At 36.8% G+C, this 19044-nt stretch overlaps 1 long non-coding RNA gene across 1 annotated transcript; it reads right to left on the minus strand.

Moving 5' to 3' along the window:
• Nucleotides 1–16917: 16917 nt before the first annotated feature.
• On the minus strand, nt 16918–18643 carry LOC113332651. The gene is made up of 2 exons (XR_003351634.1): nt 17481–18643; nt 16918–17305 (listed from the first exon to the last, which is right to left on the minus strand). It is a non-coding gene; the product is annotated as an uncharacterized LOC113332651 (long non-coding RNA).
• Between the last annotated feature and the right edge of the window lie 401 nt (nt 18644–19044).

Consider the following 19044-nt stretch of genomic DNA (forward strand, 5'->3'; position numbering starts at 1 on the left):
GCATTTTCAGTTGAGTGTTTTCTGTTTTTGGGTTCGGATTATGTTCGTACGGGTACCCACATATTGCTTTCCACAAACTCTTTCTACAAACCCTAAAATTTACCTTCCCTAAGAAACCATTTAAATACCGAACCTATTGAGTCACGTACACGTACTCTAGGTTATTTTGTTTTTGTCAAGAATATCTTCACCTTCTCGCACTTGTAATTTTGCAAAAAGGTTTTCTTGATAAAGGTATTGGTTTTGAGTCCAAAGGGAGGAAGAAAAGAACCCTAGTAGAAGTTGATGGTAAAAATCCTAATGCCTTATGCTATTATGCCTATACTCATCAAGTGTTGAGAATGATGAAATGGTTTCGGCTGAAGTGGTTCACGATTTTCTTAAATACTTTGAGGAAGCAAAACTGCAGCTCGTTGATACCATGAAAGGTCTCGATGTGTTAAGAACTGAGTTGAAAAAGGTTAACTCTGACCTTGTTCTCATGAAGACACATGTTAAAGATCTTCTCAATGAGTATATCTTCTTTGAAGAAGCAGTGGATGCTGTCAATCACAAGCTCAAAGGTCTCAAGACTCGTGTGAGTTCTTGATGTGCTAATTTCAGTTCATGTTCGGTATGCTGACTTAGGAGTCTTTTTGTTTTTAGCTTGTTGATTTTTATTATGTCTAGGAAACTTCTTATGAGTTGTGTTTTGAGAAGAATAACCAGGGTTTGGAATAACCTATATTGTGATTACACATTGCTATTGCCAACATTTTTGATCTTGCACTTTTTTAGTTTTATTTATTTAAATTCTAAAGTTTATTTGGAATGATTTTGCAGTATTAATCTTTACTGGTTTTATATATTATAAAAATTATTAGGGGATATGTGTGTTTACGTCCGTGAACTATGATTGTCCCATATAAGTCAGAAGTTAAGTATATTATGTAGGTATGCAAATATTGATGGAAAATAGAATGAACTTTTGATGTCAAAGATTGAGTCTATTATGTCATTATGCAAATATTGATGAAAAATAGAACGAATCTTTGTATATTCTGCAGTATTGATCTTTCCCTGATCCACTTCTATGTGAAGGTACGGTATGACTCCGTAAGTTTTCTTATGTTAAGTATTTCCGATTAAATTAATCATGGGTTTTCTTGTGGTTAATTTAATTGATTTTTTTGGATACAAATTCATGTTTCATGTGATTTGTTAATGTCCAAATAAATCCTTCTTTTCTTATAAAAGTAAGGTCGCTCTTGTTGTTCTTTCGGGAATGACATTTTATGGGGAGAGTTCTTAATTGAACTTTTTCTTAGTTGCCAAATCTTTGTGGGGAGTGCGGATGTGGAATATTGATACATGTGTATTCATACTCCTTTAGGGAACTTAGTTAACCTCAAGATAAGTTGAGGGAAGAATCCTATTCTAGACATAATTCCTAGTTAGGGAAGAGTTTAGTTTAGGAAATAGATTCCTAATAGAAGTCCTAGGTCGGCTGAGTACGATGAAGGCTATAAATAGAGGGCTTTGTATAATAGCTAAGGAGACAAAGAATACTAGGCACAGAAAACCTAGCAAATAGTTTAAGGTTAATCCACTGTTTAGAGAAGATTGTGAGCGTAACAAAGAGAGAATTGTAATCGTTTTCTTGTTCATAATCTAGAGAAGATATTTTCATCGAATTATTATTTGTGTTCCGTTTTCTAAGTTTCTCGTCTATTATTATTCTGAATTACGCCTTTATAATAATAGTTACCAAAGTATTGATATCAACACGTATCAAGTTGGCATCATGAGCAAGGTTAGTTTCTAGGGTAAATCCCTGTGGTTTATGGTTTTCACTAGATCTCTCTACATAAAGCTTGGTGAGGTACTCGAGAAGCTAGAAGACGTTAAGAAAACAAGGGCATCAAGGATGACAAAGTCAGATGATGATCCTAAGCAAAGCGAACCACAAACTATGGAACAAAAGGTCGCTACGCTGCAAACAGACATGAAGTCGATTCAAACCACCCTTGCAGAATTGACTGAATGTATTCGTTCTCATACACCCAAGACGAAGGAGAAGAAAAAGATTATACCTCACCTGTAGCTTCGGAAGAAGAGGATGAGGATGAAGAAGAAGAAGAAGAAGAAGAATAGGACGAAAAGAAGAAAAGTGAGATTCTTAAAAGTCCTACTTCAACTAAACTTCATGGTAAGAATCTGAAAATTGATTTTCGTGTTGATATTCCACTTTACGATGGGAGTGTTAATGTAGAAAAATTGGATGATTGTATTGAACGTTTAGAGACGTATTTTTCTTTCTTTGAATATGGTTCAAAGGAAAAGATTGCTTTCGCGGCATTGAAGCTACAAAAGCATGCTCTAACCTGGTGGAAAGCTTATCAAAGACAAAACCTAGGTAAGGGAGTATTGTCGTGGAAAAGATTCAAGGCAGTTGTAAGGAAACAGTTTTATCCTGTTGGATACCTTGAGGAGAGATGGTTCAAGTGGTACAAATTGAAGCAGACTTACAACCAAATCGTGCAAGAATATACTTCGGAATTGCAGAATCAAGCTATGATTTTGGATTTAGACTTGGAAGATCATGCTATCTATATGAAGTATATTTCCGGGTTCCATGAGTATATACGGAAGGAGTTGAAGATGTTTTCGGTGGATATTATCTCCGAAGCAAGTATAAAAGCTAATGCCATTGAAGGCAGGCTTAAGAAATCTGATTAAAGGGAAATAGTAAGGTGAAATATGGAGGTACCACTGTAAAAGGAGGTGAAAGGATCAAATAATAATGGAAGTCTAGTGACAAGGAAAGTTTGACTTGCACTCATTGCAAGCTAACAGGTCGCATAGTTGATGAGTCCTAAAAAGTGCATATTTCTATATATTTTTCTTGGCATTTAACTCATCTTTTGTGCATTAATTCTACATTTTATCCCATATTCTGTATTTTCTTTGTTTTCAAGAATAAATATTTTTATTAATTAATTTTGCATTTTTAGGTAATAAATAAAGTTAGATGAATTGCGGAGCGGAAAAGAGCAGAAAAGTAGTGAAAAGCCGGGAGGAATTACGCAAGGAAGCCGCGAAGAATGTTGTGCACAAGACCAAAAGGTTAGAACTGGGCTTGAAGAGGAAGAATTGTTCTTAAAGAAGATATGGGCTTGGCATATCCAAGTCCCAAAACCCTCACCCAGATCCATTTCCTATATCCATACCCGTTTCCCTTTCTAGCCGTCAGATTGGACACATCTGAATCCAATGGTCGCAACATCGCCAGTACATCAAAGTCTGAAGCTCCTGCTTCACACTACAGCACCTAACTCCAATCTCCTCCGTTCATTTTGATGTATTATACATCCAACGGTCGCTACAAGCTCCCTTCTATCTCTCCGTTAGATCAATCTATCATTTCCGCATCCCACGGCTCATCTTCGCGAATCATCGAGACTTGATGCAACCTCTCAACACCCAAGCACCTAATACCTATACCCATCAACCAAACACTCCCCTCCTTCTTCTCCATCGACTTCACCTCCCTCATCTCCGTCTGCAACAGCCTCACCTTCACCACCAACTCCGCCAACTCCACTGCCTCAACCACCACAATCAACCACCAAAAGCCATCATGGCTATCCCTCACCGAAACCCATCATTCCCCTAAACTTCTAGCCATCTATTCTCTCGATTTCTTCCCTGATTTCTCTCTGAAACCCTAGGTAAGAAATCAATAGAATAGGTCGAGTTAGAAAAGCAATTGGAAGGCATGGAGAGGAGCAGGAGAGTCAGAAGAAGAATGGGTCGAAGGCTATGAAGCAAATCAGAGAAGTATGGGTAAGATTCAACAAACCCTAATTTACTGTTTTTGGGGATTTGGGGAAAACTTGTGTAGAAACCTAATTGAATCTTGTAACTATAAATAGGACTTGTGGGTGTTGTTGTAGAGGGAGGCCTGGATTAGCCAGAGCACCACCTTAGAGGCCTGGAATAGCCAGTGCTCTCTACTGTTACTTCTTGTTTAATTTCAAGTTCAGTAATTTCAATTGTATTTGTTCACCATGTCTAGTATGTTCTAATTACTCTTGCTAGGGTGTAGATGAAACCCTTAGTCATATGTTGAGAAAATTTCTGTTCAATTTAATGTTCTTATGATGTTCACTGTTGTAGGATGATTACTAGCTAAAGCATTCAAATGCACTTGTGATGAGTTGTACTGTGAGAAGACAGTTCATGCTAGGAGTGAATTAGATAACATAGCTAGAATTATTATCCATTTTATCCTGTTAGGGATGATAGTTAGCTAAATTGATCAAATGAACCTGTGATAGGCTGTACTGTAAGAAGACAGTTTATGCTAGGGGTGAGTTAGTGAGAATGGTTGGCATATTATCCATTTTATCCTTCCCTGGAAAGGAACAAGAACATAAGTTGAATAGGTATTGCCTTAGCTTAGGATTATTAGGTGGATTCAAATGCCCTAGTGCTTTTAGTCACTGTCACTAGAAATAGTTAGAAAACAACACCAGCTCCCTCCTTGTCCCTGTGGACTTCCCCTTATTTGCTCACTCACTACTTTAGATCCTGTATACTTGCAGGTTTAGGTTAAAACATAGTTTTAGGACTTATTCCTTGAGCTACCAATAGTCGACAAGTGTTGGGTTAAGAACCCTCATCTAAAGCCTAAAGGGTTGCAGAGGAAAGAAGCCAAAAAGGCAGCACTAATCGCTCAAACTCCAAAAGAAGTCAACGGACTAACGGAATCCAATTCAAAGCTTTCTATTATGACAGGGGAAAAAGAAAGACCTTCAAAATATGATCTTAGGGAGCGACTATATACAGTGAAGATGTAAGTCAAAACGACACTAATTGATGTTGTTATTGACCCGGGAAGTCAGAAGAATTCACTTTCAAATTCTTTGGTGCAGAAGTTAGGATAGAAGACTATCAAACATCCAAAACCATACCCTTTAGGATGGCTTCAAAAGGAAGGAGGCTTACAAGTTTCATAGCAGTGCACATTCAAATTTGCTCTAGATGAGTCATATATTGACGAAGTTACATGCGACGTAGTTCCTTTGGATGTCTGTCAGGTGGTACTAGGTAGTCCTTACCTATGGGATAGAGATGCAACTCTACACATGAGGGAACAAAAGTACACCTTTACCAAAGATGGAGAAAGTTTTGTGATTCGGGCTATTGATTCTCCTCTTGAGGGATGAAGCTTAATCACAGCCCCTAAGGCTAAGCGGTTGGTGAATGCTAGCACAAATTTCATTCTCCTTGTGATCTGTTCTCTTGAAGAGGAGCCGAGTAGAGTACGTTTAGCAGCCTTAACTGCTCAACAAGAAGGTGACCTAGAAAGGTTGAAGTTAAAATACAAGGATTTATTTTCTGATGTCACAGGATTACCGCCAAAGAGGAGTGTGGAGCATGAAATCATGTTGACATGGGAGAGTTCTCTGCCTAATATTGGTCTTTATCGCACGACCGTAGAGGAATCTGATGAGATCAAGAAACAAGTCCAAGAACTCCTAGAATTAGGAATGATAGTGCCAAATGCTTCACCTTGTGGATCAGCGGTATTGTTGGTACCAAAGAAATATGGAGGCTGGCGTATTGTATTGATTACAGAGCATTGAACAAGATCACTATCAAGAATCGTTACCCTCTACCTAGGATAGACGACATGATGGATCAGTTGGAAAAATCTCGAGTATTTACAAAGTTGGATTTCAAATTCGGATACCACCAGATGAGAGTTTGATAATATGATACATGGAAGACTGCTTTCAAAACCAAAGGCTTATTCGAATGGTTGGTGATGCCTTTTGGTTTGTGTAATGCTCCAACAACGTTTATGCGTTTGATGAATGATTTGTTACGACCTTTTATGGAAGATTTTGTGATTGTTTATTTGGATGATATCCTTATATACAGCAGAACATGGGAAGAGCATCTCGTTCACGTTGAGAAGGTGTTTAAAGTGTTACATGAAAGCCAGCTGAAGTTGAACGTAAAGAAGTGTGATTTTGGAAAGGAAGAGTTGGTGTACCTCGGATTCATTGTTGGTGGTGGACAACGAAATATTGATCCAAAGAAGGTCGAAGTGATCACTAAGTGGCCTAGATCTAGTTATGTGACTGAAATCGGGAGTTTCTTAGGGGCATGCACCTACTTGCGTAAGTTTATCCGGCATTTTTCAAATATTGCAGGACGATTACATGGTTTGACGGGAGCTAAAGCAAAGTTTGAATGGCAACAAACCCATGAAGACGCTTTTCATTTACTAAAAAGGAATATTTCAGAAGCACCAGTGTTGGCATTGCCTAACTTACAGCGTACTTTTGAAGTTGAGACCGACGCTTCTAACTATGCATTGGGAGGAATGTTGTTACAAGATGGTAAACCAGTGGAGTACCATTCAGAATTGTTCTCAGGTGCTATTAAGAACTACGCACCTTATGACAAAGAATTTTATGCTTTATATCAATGTATCAAGCATTGGCGGGTGTACCTTTTAGGTAAAGAAGTAGTGGTACATTCAGATCACAAACCATTGGAGTATCTACACGCACAGACTAAACTACAATAAGCCCGACACATAAAGTGGATGTCTTACTTGATGAGTTTCAACATTATCATTAGGTACAAGAAGGGAGTAACAAACAAGTTGGCAGATATGTTATCTCGACCTCCAGCTCGAGCATTAATGGTGGCCATGAGAATCATCCAATTGTTCCTCAAGAGTATGCAGAGTCATACACATCCAGCAAAGACTTCAAGAAGGTGTTAGAAGGTTTAAAGAGTGGTTTGAAAGGCGAGTTTGAACTTCGGGATGGATTGTTATACAAGGGTCAGTTACTTTGCATTCCAGAATATGGAGATCGTTTACAATGGTTGAGAGAGGCACACACATCTCGAGTTGCTGGACACTTTGGGATGAATAAAACTCTTCTTGACCTCTGGCGTTATTTTTTTTGGCCTAAGATGCAAGATGATGTGGCTAATCTAGTTAGAGGGTGTAAGTTGTGTAGGACATCTAAACCTTCCAACAGAAAATGTGGGTTATATTTACCATTACCAGTACCATCAAGGCCTTGGGAGAGTATTTCTATGGATTTTCTTGGTGGTTTACTGTAGAACAAATCTGGTTATGATTACTTGTTCGTCGTGGTCGACCGATTCAGCAAGATGATTGCATTAATTCCATGTACAAAGACGGTAACGGGAGCCGGTGCAGCAAAGCTCTTCTTTGAGCATGTGTGGAAGCATTTTAGTTTACCTACTTCGATTATTTCTGATAGGGATAGTCGATTCCTTAGTCATTTTTGGGATTCTTTATGGAAGATGATGGATACTAGGTTGAAGAAGAGTACAACTTTTCATCCACAAACAGACGGACAAATAAAAGTGGTCAACAGAACTATAGTTCACATGTTAAGGAGATATAATTCTAAGCATCCTAAAACTTGGGATAAGAGTTTACCATATCTACAGTTTGCTTTCAATAGAGCAGTTCACAGTTCTTCGGGAAAATATCATTTCGAGACGTGTTATGGTTACTTACCACCTAGTCCTTTTGATCTGGTATTTTCTAGTGACACCTCAATGGGGGAAAGTAAGAAAGTGAACGAAAAAAGGCACAAAAGTTCTTGGAGAAGATATCTCAGATTCATGCGACTGTTGAAGCACAAGTAAAGAAGTCACAAGCCAAATACAAATCAAAGCATGACAAGCATCTCGTACCTTGTAATTTCAGTGTTGGTGACTTGGTATGGTTAAAATTGTTTAAGGAGCGATTGAAGGGAGAATGTAAGAAGTTGAAGCCATTGAGGTATGGACCATTTCGTATACTCGATCAGATTGGTGACAATGCCTTTCGTCTAAATTTACCACCTTATCTAGGAATGTACTCGGTTATAAATGTCGAATACTTGAAGTTGTTTGAACCACCATTACTTGATGATGACGGCGATGACACTATGATCTTACCACGAGTATAAGACTTATGGTTTGATAGAGAGGAACCACTCAAGGAGGACTGCATATTGGAGCGAAGAGTGACTAAAACACGACAAGAAGAGAAGGAAGCTTTTCTAATTGGATATAAAGGTTAAGTTCCTAGCAAGGCCAAGTGGTTTAACAAGGAAAAAGGGACTCTCGAGTTCCCTAACCTTCATTTATAACTCTCACCGGAGTTCAAGTTCTTAAAAGGGGGACCCATGATACAGGTGTATTCGTACTCCTTTAGGGAACTTAGTTAACCTCAAGATAAGTTGAGGGAAGAATCCTATTCTAGGCAGAATTCCTAGTTAGGGAAGAGTTTTGTTTTAGGAAATACTCTTAGTTTAGGAAATAGATTCCTAATAGAAGTCCTTGGTCGGTTGAGTACGATGAAGGCTATAAATAGAGGGCTTTGGCTAATAGCTAAGGACACACAGAATACTAGGCACAGAAAACCTAGCAAACAGTTTAAGGTTAATCCACTTTATAGAGAAGATTGTGAGCGTAACAAAGAGAGAATTGTAATCTTTTTCTTGTTCATAATATAGAGAAGATATTTTCTTCGAACTACTACTTGTGTTCCGTTTTCTAAGTTTCTCGTCTATTATTATTCTGAGTTCCGTCTTTATAGTAATAGTTACCAAAGTATAGAGATCAATACGTATCAAATATTGTAGGAGTTTTCTTGTATCTTTATAAACTCCTTGATGAATACACTAAGTTTCGACTATGTGAAATCATCGAAACAAAGTTGGTATGTCCTCTTTTAGTCATGAAGTATCCCTATGGGAATTTCATTATGTTCATGCTAGTTTTCATACCTTTGCCAATTTATATTGACAAAGAGGGGAAGAATTATTATGTAGTTCACACTACAAATACATATGGTTTACGAATCATAATGTAAGGGGGAGTGGTTGTCATTGTGAGATGAAGTACTGTCTAAGGGGGAGTGATACATATCACCGTAGTATTATTGTCAAAGTTGTGATACAATTGAACTTTGATGTTGTGTAATAATACTATGACACTGTATAACAATGATTGAGAACAATTGCTTTCTTATTTTTATGGCTACGGATATTCAAAAACTATGATACTGAGTTGAACACATTCAAAATCACTGGAGTACTTGGAAGTGACGAAGATTTCGAGTAATGTTGAAGAACCAAGGAAATAAAGCATTTGGATGAGAAGATACAAAGTTTATTTATTTTGTAATCCATATGTATTGATAGTTTTGTCACTAAAATTGACAAACGGGGAGATTGTTAGAGCACTGCTCGGTCGAACTCTCAAGCGTTGTTATCTCAAGCTTGTTTGTCAAGTTTAGTTGCCAAAACTATAAGTCTTGATTTCTAGTCTACTTATAGCTATGTCTTGGATTAGGATAAAATGTGTAGGTGAGATTTAGACTTCACGGTGTTCATCGATTGAAGACAAAGAACTGCTAAGGGGATCTTGTGGAACTTCATCAACAAAAGGCATGTGGAGACTTGAACTCATCTATCACTCAGAAGTCTATTTCTATTCTATCTCTTATTGAGACAAAAGTCGTATAGCTATATAGACTTTACTTTATACACATTTGATATTTCGAGCTGAGTTTAACTCGCTTACATATTTCTCGAAATATGTGTTAGTAAGCTTTCTCTTTAACCAAGTTAATCTTTATTCTTGACGAAAGTAAAAAGATGCTCATGTGAAAATCTCCTGGTAACATCTTACATGATTTGAGTGAGACAGTCATTTGATGAAGACTCTGAATGTTTCGTATTGATGTATTGATCACTTGAAAATTTCTTTGAAGATGATAGTTTGTGTGAGACAGCTATTCCCGTCTTCCAAGAATGTTTCAATGATTGAAAAGGAGTTTAGAACGATTAACCACTGATTAGATATAACACAATATGCGTATTTGTATGCTAGCTTTTGCAAGTTATTCCAAGTCCGGGAACCATAGTATGCATACCCGTATGCGTAATGGTTTAATAGTTGAAGTCCGGGAATTTAGTATGCATACCCATATGCGTACCGGCTTAACAATTCAAGTCTGCGAATTTAACTGAGTTTGGTCGTGTACCACAGTATGTGTACATGTTGGCACACTAGCGAACCCAGACCAAGTCCGGCTACTTAGGTATGTGTACCCGTTTGGATACATGAGTGGGTTAAGTTCTAAAATCGGTTTGTTCATGAACAAATACATTAATAAATTAAGGAATGCAGTATTTTGCAAACCGTGGCTATAATGTTCATGAATTGATTCGAGTGAATGAAAATCTATTTTGTTTTAGTTGTGTCTTGTATACTTCTATGAGAATACAAACAATTGAACAACTCTAGAACTAGTTTCATTTGAGTCATTTGAACTAGTTGTGATTAAGATGAACAAGGTTGATATGAAAGTGTTCATATAGATAAATTCGGTTAACTATTGTTGAGACAACAAGGTGTACAAGTTTAGGTACGGTTACCCATATCTAAATGACGTCACATTTCGTTTGTGTGTAACAAGCTAAGTTCGATCTAACGATTGAAAGATATTAGCTTGAATCTAATCAGGTTTTCATCTGACGGTGAATATTGAATGCTTTGTTTCCAAGGTAACATTGATTTCAAACCTGATTTGAAGACTATATAAGGGAGAACTCTAGCAACTGGGAAACCTAATCCCCACACCTCCTATATGATACTAGTTACGACTAAAGTCGATTCTCCTTTAACCTAGGTTTTCCAAAATCCATTATAGGTTAACGACTTAAATACCTCATTGGGATTCTGAAGCCAGACCCAACTATTTTCTCTGTAGTTGAGTGTTCTGATTTTACTTTGTTCTATCGTATTGAGTACTATCTTCTCTAATATTTGCTCGAGATTCAATCTCCGATAGGTAAGATAAAAAGTTGTCACAAACATCTTCCTCTCATCGTTTGTGATTCCACAATATCTTGTCCCGCTTCCATACGGTTAAGATCATTGTGAGGTGATTGATATTACTAGGTTGTTCTTCGGGAATATAAGTCCGGTGTATCAATTGGTTCATGTTCACCTTGATTTATCAAAAGACGGAACAAAAACTCGTAGGTATTTCTGTAGGAGACAAATTTATCTATTCAATAGACTTTTCTGTGTGAGACAGATTTGTTATCAACTCTTAGTTGTGGGTGAGATCATCTAAGGGAATCAAGTGCGTAGAGTCCTGCTGGGATTCAGAAGCGTAAGGAATGCGACTGTACCTTAATTAGTGTGAGATTGGTTAGGGTTCAACTACATTCTTGTCCGAAGTTAACTTGTAGTGGGCTAGAGTCTGTAGCGGCTTATTACAGTGTGATGTTCAAATCTGGACTAGGTCCCAGGGTTTTTATGCATTTGCAGTTTCCTCGTTAACAAAATTCCGGTGTCTATGTTATTTTTTTTACGCATTATATTTTCTATATAGTTGAAATATCATAGGTTGTGGAGTAGTTCAATCAATTAGATAATCCAACCTTTGGTTGTTGATATAAATTGATTGATACTTGAACATTGGTCTTTGGTACCGTTCAAGTTGTTTCTCATAATAATTAGTCTCGCGGATTTCTATCTGTTCGATTTGCTGATTACATTGAGAACAAGAGATATAACTCGTGGATGTATTTTCCTTGATTGAGTCTGACTGTCTAGTTGATTCTCTTGGAGTATATTGGAGTTAGTCCATACACATTGCCTAAACGAAATATTGGGTGTGGTTGTTAGAACCCCGATTTTTCAATCGGTTCTACCATAATTCTCAACATAAGTCAAGATTGGTTCTACCAAAGATATTACCTAGGTTCGAATTGTCCATCCAATTATTCTTCAATGAAAACCGTACCAAAATGCCTATTGATTTCCTTTCGATTACGAAACAAGTTTCGTATATGTATTTCCTTTAAACATATGTAATCAAACGTAGTTTCCTACAATGAAATCACACATATATCTAATACACAATCAAGTAACAAGTTACACAAATTATGCGGACGTCACTTTTACGAAGTCCAAAAGATAAACGTTATACTTCGTAATCAAATATTCTTCCTTGACATTTTAATCATAATAAAATGACCAAGTCTAATACTATAGTATTAAATATAACCTCGCATGTTATGTTTTCAATCTTAAACAATACATGAATGAAATGATAGGATTAGAAACAAGTCAAGTTAGTATCATTATACCTCAAGTGGAAGGATGATGTCTTCGTTGTAGTCGATACGTCTTCACGATCTTCAGGTCTTCAAGGAAATACTTGTATGTCTCAACATTCCTAGACTTTCTAGTCTAACCTAAACGAAGTTGACTCTAGTACATTTAATCAAACGACTTTAATTGAGTTTTGATACTAAAATATGACAACCAACCTTGACATACTAACGCTTGGTGGGTTCAACCGAGCAATGATCTAACAGTGAGAGTATCAACCTACTCTCACCGAAGGAGAATAGTTGATTAAAATTAGAAACATTGTGTAAAAGGGTCGTAAGTTTATGGTCTAATTAGGGTTTGGGTCGTAAAACATGCCGTTGATGCGTTAGGATCGTCGACTAACTTTGACCGTCTAATTTTTTACCTAAATGCCCTTATAAAATAATTAAAGGACATATTATTCTTAACGGCTAACGCCAATGAAAATTTTAGTCGTGTCTAACATATTTGACCCATTTTATAACTTACCCATTTTATAGTCGACCGGATATTACAGAGATGAAATTGGAAAAAAAATCACTATTTCTTGTCTTAAAACAAAAAACAAACACCTTGCAGGCATTTACAAAACCCAATTTATCTATTACCATTCCATGTCTTAGAATTACCAACAAACAATTTTCATAAGTAAACTACAGTGTATTCCATTCGTGAAACAAACCCACGTTATACAAAATAGAGGCATTCCAAATGTATATATCTTACATTGTCATGAAGTTGTAAATTCTAACTAGCTTAGCTTAGCTTGCTTAGAGAAGCAAGGTTTAGAATATGATTCTGCAACATAAAGAATTCATATGAAATAATGACGCAATACAAAATTGATCTCAAACCAATTGTAGGTTATCGATTAACCCTAAAAGAAATTTAATTGGATTTGTTGGTTAAATCTTCAAGTGTTGTTCGAGTTTCTTCAGGGAAAAAAATGCTAGAAATTTGTCATCTAGCAGCAAGACTATCATCATCCAGACAATCGACTCCATAGGACTACAAGATGCGGGATATGAAGGAGCTCCATTCACTTGGTCAAACAACAGAAAAGGAGAAGCGAATATATGCGAAAGAATTGACAGAGCATTGACCTCATTTCTATGGTCTCAAAAATTCCCGGACACCAAGGTAACTCATCTACCTAGATTTGGATCAGATCATACACCTATCTTATTAGATACGAACCCTGAAAAATTGAAACTTCAGAAACCTTTTAGATGTATTAGATCTTGGCTATCACACTCCACTCTACACGAGGTAGTCAAAGCATCCTGGGAATTACACTCCAATAACACAACAAATGAAAACATCTCCTTGAAACTCCTATCCTCAGATCTTTCTCAATGGAATTCATACATCTTTGGAAATATTCATAGAAATATTAGGAACTTAAATAATAAAATCGAGAGCATCCACAAATCCGGAAACATCTCCAGAGACATAGACAAGCTAAAAAATCTCCAAGCAGAACTAGGAAAATGGTACGAAATTGAAAACGATTTCTACCATCAGCTGTCTAGAGATAAATTCTTCAAGGAATATGACCGAAATACAGAATATTTTCATGCCACTGCCTCCAATAGGAAAAGAATAAATTCCATAAATACCCTTAGAGAACCTTCTGGCCTTTAGCTCTCGGATAGAGATCAAATCTATTCTCTTATGGTAAACCACTTTACCCACATTGGTACAACCCAAATAAACAATTGTAGCTTTAACCTATCCAACATCATAAAGCCTTGTATATCTGATGAGGAAAAATTTTCTCTGCTAGAAATCCGAAACCAAAAATGAAATTTGGCTCACATTATCCAATATGAATCAGTGGGGTACTCCAGGACCCGATGGATTTCAACCGGGTTTTTTCAAGGCTAATTGGGAAATATTCGGTCCGGATATTGTTAGTACAGTTCAGGAGTTTTTTAAAACTGGCATTCTTGATAGTGATATAAACCACTCCTTCATTACCCTTATCCCAAAAGTTTCAACTCCTCAAACTCCAGGTGATTTTAGACCAATAAGTCTAAGTAACACCATCTACTAACTAATCTCGAAAATTCTCGCAAATAGATTAAAGCCTATTCTTAACAAAATTATTTCTCCCAACCAATTTGCTTTCCTTTCGGGAAGACAAATCACCGATAATATTATAATTGCACATGAGCTCATCCATTCTATGAAAATCTCAGAAGCGACAAAAGGGTATTTGGCCCTTAAATTAGATCTCTCTAAAGCGTTTGATAGAGTGGAGTGGAATTTTATCTAAAGGGCCCTTCTTATCTTTGGATTTGATGAAAAGTGGATAGATCTCATATTACAATGCATTTCTACTACTTCTTACTCAATCTTCCTCAACGGATCGATCACCCTGGTCAAAATTCAAAATCTCGAGAGGTTTAAGATAACGGGACCCCCTTTCTCCATACCTTTTTCTGATCTTCATGGAGATTCTATCTGGATTCTAGAAAATGCGATAATGGAGAAGAAAACTTCTGGCCTCCGAATCAATAAAAATGCTCTAAATATTTCTCATCTCTTCTTCGCAGACGACTGTTTCCTTTTCACAAAAGCTGATCTGGGGGAAGCAAAAAATCTCCTAGACGTTCTATCCCTATTCGGGGATATAACGGGACAAATGATAAACCTACAAAAATCCAGTGTCTACTTCAGTCCAAAAATGCATCCTAAACATGGAAAAATTATAGCCAGAATTCTTAAAGTTCCCCTGATGACTAAAAATGATAGATATCTCGGAACTCCTCTATTTTTTGATAAAAATAGGAAAGCGAACTTCGAGTCGCTTCTACAAAAATATTACTCCACTTTACAAGGCTGGAAATCCAAACTCTTATGCCAAGTGGGGAGGACAGTTCTGATAAAATCTATCCTTTAAGCTTTCCCGACGTACCAAATGCAGGTGCTTACTCTACCGAAAGAAACCTTGAATCAATTAGATCGTATCCAAAGAAATTTCTGGTGGAATAAATAAGGACAAAAAAGACAAGGAGGATTCATCAGAGCTTGGAAGTAAATATGCAAGCCTATTGCTCAAGGTGGTTTAGGTATTCAAAACCCTCATCAATTTAATATAGCGCTTCTCACTAAACTAGCCAGCATATTAATATTAGAAAAAGACCAACTATGGGCAAAAATTCTCAAAGCAAAATATTTCCCAAATTCTCATCCTCTGAAAGCTTCTAAAGTTTCTAAATTATCTTGGATTTGAACAAGCATCCGAAAAGGTCTAGATTTAATTAAAGGAAACTTCGTCTGGCAAGTTAAAAATGGAAACTCGGTTAAAATATGGGAAGACAGATGGATTCCAAATTCGGAAATAATACCGCAACCACAAGACTCGCAGGACACAACTCCAAAAAGAGTTCAAGAGCTCATAATTGTAGAGAATAAATGGGATCAAGGAAAACTAGATAGTTACTTTAGCCAGGAGGTTAGAAAGAAAATTCAAGCCATGTCCCCGAGAAAAGAAGAAGAAGACAAAATCCAATGGTTACACCAACATTCAGGACTTTTCTCCGCAAGAAACATTTATAATTTCTTAGCAAATCAAGCTCAAGAAAATGATAATTCGTTAATAGATTTCCCATGGAAAAGTATATGGAAAATTCAAGCACTTCCAAGAATTAAACTTTTTGTGTGGAAGCTAGCTGGAAAAGCTTTGCCTACATCTTCGAGATTAGGGGCACATAACCCAGAAATTGACCCAAACTGCCAACTATGCAATTCTCAAGTTCGGGAAACCGAGAATCACCTGTTCGGATCTTACCCTTTCGCCAGAGCTATTTGGTTCAGATTTTCGTTAGGAAATTTAACTTCTTCAGCTAATACGGATCCGATTACATCATGGGTTAAAGAGTGTCTTTTAAACCCAGATTTAGATAATTTGGTAGGAAAAATCTCGACCATTTTATGGTTCATATGGAAATATAGATTCTAGGTGGTTTTTGAAAAGATAACCCCAAACCCAATGCAACTAATTGATCAGATCAACAGATTTTTGCAATCCATCCCTCAAAAAAATAAAACAAAGGGACTGGATAACAATCAGTTAATGATGATCAATACCAAATGGTCAGATATAAATAGAGACTGGATAATATTTATTGATGCTTCTTTCAAGGAAGAAGACCTTTCAATGAGATACACTCACATCGTTTATTCAGTAGATCACCAGACATGTATGCATATTTCAGCAGGTTTGGAGACAGCTACTTCGGCTCTTCATGCGGAAGCAAAATCTTTACAAAAAGCGGTTATCTGGCTAAGAGACAACGTCTTGTCTAGCGTTTCAATAATAACTGATTGTAAAGTCTTGGCAGAAAACATCAACAAGGACAACACAAATCTCTCATGGACAGCCGAAAACACCGTTCAAGAAGCCAAGACAATCTTAAAAGATCTTCCTCAAGCTCAGGTAAAGTTTACAAATAGAAAATACAATTCAGCAGCGGATCGAATTGCCAAGGAAGCAAGAATAAAGAGCCTTCAACATATGTCAACGAAATTACAACAAAAAATTAAGCAATCCAGCATTATCTCTAACAAGTAGAGTGCACGTGCGTTGCACGTTATACGCCGAGTTACTAATACACTTGCTCCTAGCGTAAATTTCGATTTTTTTGTACAATGCAGTCTATAGTCTATGAACTTGAAGAAAAATTACCTACGCAACATTATGAAAGCAAAATAAAAATCTGAAGCAAATTTATTTTATTTGGTGATCTTGGAAAAGTTTGGAACGGGGATTCTACTATAAAGTTTAGAAGCATAATATGGACCATTGATCTTCTTACAACAATAAAACCGCTATCAAACTACTGTAAAGTTTGTCTGCCTTCATTCTCTGATCAATCAAGATTTCATATATAGGTACTCATCGTTCATTCCCTAGTATTATTAGTTCTCATTACATACAGGAAGGAGAGCTTCTTCATCTCACCACTATTTATAAATCTGACCGCCACAAACATGTTAAAACTGAATTCCCCAAGTAAAAAACATGCAAAGAGTTAAAATGGTTATTTATCCACCCTTGCTCTTCCATAACAGCCTCACTTGCAATCTATTGTACCTGTCGAAAATTCAGCTGAGTAGTTTTAGTCATAATCACGGACCCAACCTTCTAAATCTGTATGTATAACGTTTCTAAATCTGTATGTATAACGTAAGTAAAAACATTGAAAATGAGACCATATAAACAGTAGTAACATATAACTAACACACTTAAAGGAGTGAGAGATAATAACCAACACAATAGCAGGTTCCAGAAGCATCATGTATCCGAAGAAACGCAAACAAACATATGCTTGGTCTGTTTTTCAGTTCAAAAGAGTACTACCATACCCTTTCGCACTAACCAACCTCGGCAACTTAAAAATCACCGCACCCTCTCTAGTTTCCCATCTTCATCCTAAATACCGTACTTGCTAGTTTCCTCTGCTCGTCCTGTTTTCGTTCTTGCTTCACCACTGAGTTTAAAGCTCACAACTTTTGAACAATAGGCACGCAAGTAAGGTACACGCAAAAGCCAACACAGAATAGATCCTAGCAAGCCAACCTAGGAAGGATGAAGGTATTTATTTTTCTGCTTATAGAATATTGGAATTGAAAGTTGAGATATCATGAAAAGGAAATTCAGAGAATCCATTGAACATCATAAGCATCGGCGCGAAATATAAGCATGAAAGATAGATGTTACCTCTTATCTCCTCTGTAAGATGTATGCTTGGAGACGTTTTGCAATGTGATACACAACATTTTAATGTGAAAAATATGCAACTTCTGGTAGTAGAGTTGGGAAAAGATAAAGAAAACGATTTATATCTCCTCTTTTCATAGTTGAAGATTCTTCATGCAACATCTCTAACAACTCCTTGAAAAACTTGTTGGATTCTTTTTCAATCTTAGACATTATTGTAATTTTTTAAAGTTACAAAAAAATTCATACAGTAACCAAAATCGTAAATACATAAGAGATGTTTAAGCGAAATTAACATAAAGATCTGATTCATCATTCTTAGTTAGGGTTATGTTGATTCAAGCTTCTCTTAATTGAAATTGATAAAGAATCAAATCAATTTGGTATGTATTGATTCTTATGATCTATGGAAAAAACTAACCTAAGAGTGAATCAGTACGATTACACGATAAATTCGTACCTAATTGTAGAAGAGAAGAACAAATCAAACCTTAAATTTACTAAATTTATAAAACCCTAGAATTTCAGATGACACGAATCAAACGGAAATTTGCATACCTAACCATAGAAGGGGAGAAAAATTGATCTGAATCTTCATCTCCTTCATAGATGTTGTGAAATTGCCTGAAACGTAGATGAAGATTCAGTTGCAGGAATGAATCTCAGTTGTGTAGAACAGAGAGAAAGCTCGAAGAGGAAAGGTTGTGTTTCTGTTCCTTAAACTGGGTCTTATGGGGAAGCCCAGACCAAAAAACCGTGGTCTAAAGGGGTCTTCCCGCAAGGGTTCCCTAGTGTGCGAGAATCCCAGCCGGAAGAGTCCGGGGACGGCTAATGGTTAGCCGTTCTCAAAAAGCAGAAAACGGTTATCCATTAACCGTTCTTCACAAAAATAACGGTAGATCATTGGTCGTTCTAGTGAAACGGCTAATCATTAACCGTTCCAGGAAAGGGAAAACGGTCTATGGTTAGCCGTTTCTTAACCTTTTTTCGTTAACATTCCCTTTACACTCATTCGAATTTGAAAACATAAGTCCCTCTAAATAGATTACACATCCGTGACGAGTGACTGCAAGGGAGGGAGCACATATCCGTGAACAGTCACTGCAACGAAG

This window comes from Papaver somniferum, unplaced genomic scaffold, assembly GCF_003573695.1.
Source record: "Papaver somniferum cultivar HN1 unplaced genomic scaffold, ASM357369v1 unplaced-scaffold_132, whole genome shotgun sequence".
Taxonomy (NCBI): Eukaryota; Viridiplantae; Streptophyta; class Magnoliopsida; order Ranunculales; family Papaveraceae; genus Papaver; species Papaver somniferum.